This window comes from Gossypium raimondii, chromosome 1 (assembly GCF_025698545.1).
Source record: "Gossypium raimondii isolate GPD5lz chromosome 1, ASM2569854v1, whole genome shotgun sequence".
Lineage (NCBI taxonomy): Eukaryota > Viridiplantae > Streptophyta > Magnoliopsida > Malvales > Malvaceae > Gossypium > Gossypium raimondii.
The window spans coordinates 10295575-10298466 of NC_068565.1; the positions used below are offsets into that span (position 1 = coordinate 10295575).

A 2892-nucleotide genomic window follows, 5' to 3' on the forward strand; every position below is an offset into this window, starting at 1 on the left:
TGGAATGTAATATAGAAAAGGAATTTAAGATAATATATACAAACTAAAATGGTTTAATATAAATAATATTTAAAAACTAATAATAATAAAACTGTTTACATGTAGTAATATATAAAAAGAAAAAAACTAAACAGTTTAAAAAGCAAATGAAAAACGAAATCAAAACAAACAAGAAAACTAATAATAAACAAAAGCAATTTAAAAGAAAAATAAAAAAAAAAGAACTAAGGATGATACTGGAATCGAACCAGAATTTGGGGCTGAAACTGTAAATAAATAAGAATGATGATACTGGAATCAAACCAAAATTTGGGGGCTGAAACTATAAATAAACAAGAGTCATTAAGGGCCGATATAGAACGTGCTTTAACAATGAGGGACTGACTGGGAAAATATTCCCAAGCCCTATACGCAGCGTTCCATTGTGGACCAGATTTGAGCAAACAGAAAATTACACCGTGAAATTAAAAAAGAGAAAAAATGACGGGCGAGGACTAAATTGCAAAGCTTCACGAAAGCGGAAGGATCAAAGCGGTGAAAAGCCCCTTTTGTCTCAGAACGCGCAGACCCTTAGCGGGTCAAACTCGGGTGAGCGGGTCGGCGACCCCCGAAACGAAGCCGTTTTGACATCTGGGGGGCCGAAATGAAACTGTGTCGTTTTAGTCCAGTCATTTAAACCCCAAAAAAGAAAATCTGTCACTAGCAGCCCATTTTTTTACCCTAAAAAGTAAACCCCTATTCTCTCAACTCCCTCTTCCCCTTCTGGCCATAGCCAACGTCGGTGAATGGCCACGCCGCCGCCACGGTCAACAGGCAGTGACGAAAGGTTAGGCTTTTCAGCCCCTTTTTAAGCCCGGTGGTCAGTGACTGGTGATGAGAGGCCAAATGAGGAAAAGAAAAAATCTAGCCCCCTTTTAAGTCCGACTCCGACGACGACTAAGGGACCTCCGTCGATGAGATCGCGGGGCGATTCCAGGTAAGATTTTGCTTTCCTTTCCTTTTTATTCTTTCTTAGATAAAATAAAATAAATAAATAAAAATACAGCAGAAAAAAAGATCGAATATCACCTTCAAAAAATCAATTCTTTTCTTTTGTTTTTTTGTATTAAATTTCGAAGAAGTTACAATGGTTTCGTTTTCAGCCTTTATAGGGTCGTTTGTCATTATTCTTTTTTGTCTTTTTCATTTGTTTTTTTTGCTTTTGTTAGTTTATTTTTTTTCTCTACCATTTTTTTCCTTTTTAGTTATCTTCTTCTTACGTGTTGTAGATGGTAGCAGACACGTGGGTAGCAGCGATAGGCGAGAGGCGGCGGTGGCCAGAGGACGTGCGAGGAGGCTGGCGGCTATGGGCAGACCTAGGTGTGGCGCACCTAGGGTTTCCTTTGGCTAAAAATTTTTTTAGTTTTGGGCTAGGGTTTAGTTTGGGCTGAGGGTTAATTTGTATTTGGGCCTGGCATAATTGGGTTTGTTGTAATTTTGGGACTGTATTTGTCTGATTTAAGTGTGTTGGGCCCGGATAAAATTTGGGCTGTACAAATATGAGATCCATTAGAAATATCTTTTAAAATCAATTGATTAATCATCACAAGATATTAATATATTAGCTCTTTTGGAGCTTTCAACTAATTTTGTACTACCAAATATTGGAATAATATTGATTTTATTTTATTTTATGTTTGCATTCAGTTCGGGGAATGCAATAGATTTACTAGGACGAACTTATAAACGTCCTAATAGATTTTTTTATTTCATAATCACCATCACAAACATGCGTGGGTTTCAAATCAAAATTTATCTACTCATGTTGTCATAATTAATCTCAAATTATAATAAGCATGATATAATAAATAAATCATAGTAAAATATACCTGAAGATCTTTAACATCGTCGTCATCACCCCGAGTGGTTAAAGGTTGTAATGATTACCTATAGTGCGCAGGCCTCAGTTGAAATAGCAGCAGTTTTAGGAGGCAATTGACAACAGTAAATTTTGGGATATTTTTGTGACTTATGAGAAAACAATTAAAAGAGAATCGTGCTGATAACATGTTATAAAATAAAAGGACAGAAAGTAAAGAACGAAGAGAATGAGGGAGCAAGGAGAGAACGCATTTTATTGATCAATCAGAATATTTACAAAGCTTCTTCAAAGTCTCTATTTATAGGCATAATAAGTATAAATGAAGTAAAGATCTACTAATTACTATTAGAATTTAAAGTATATCAAAACTTCTCTTGATCTTGATGGATATCCACTTAATAAGATATTCATAACAAGATGAAGTTTTTGGATAATTTATGAAATATAAGTTTAAAAATCATGTTACTTAAAGTTGAATTGAATTTTATTTTTATTTTTATTCAATATATAATTAATTTTTAATTTTATTATATAAAATTAAATATTGTATATTTAAACTAACCAAAATAATTTAGAAGTTATTAAAAATTATTATTTTTAGAAATATATATATGAAAAACTTTAAAAATTCTCAAATGATATTTAAAAATCATAAAACAAAACTTATTTTATTATAATAAATCTAAAAATTCAAAATTAAAAATTAATGTGAAAAAAACCAAGAATTGAACATTATCAAATTATTATGAGCGATTCAAAACCTCTATAAAAACTTAACCAAACCGAACCCATATCTATATCCGTGCTTTACTGTTCATTTGACTGAGTTGGGAGACCTTGGGTAGAAACTTCTTCCATTGTGAGAAAGAAGATTGAATGATGGCATGTGGTGGGCTAAGGATGGGTGGAAAGCTTTGTGCTTTATCCAAACTTGTCCTCCCTTGCCTTTGACAGATTGAAAATGGAAAAGCAACGAATCCAGTTATTAAATTGAACATAACAATGCATAAAAGAAATTAAAAATCAGAAGA

General features: G+C 33.0%; 1 long non-coding RNA gene across 1 annotated transcript; it reads left to right on the forward strand.

Moving 5' to 3' along the window:
• Positions 1 to 644: 644 nt before the first annotated feature.
• On the forward strand, positions 645 to 1668 carry LOC105781520 (uncharacterized). The gene is made up of 2 exons (XR_001129589.2): positions 645 to 976; positions 1269 to 1668. It is a non-coding gene; the product is annotated as an uncharacterized LOC105781520 (long non-coding RNA).
• The last annotated feature ends 1224 nt before the right edge of the window (positions 1669 to 2892 follow it).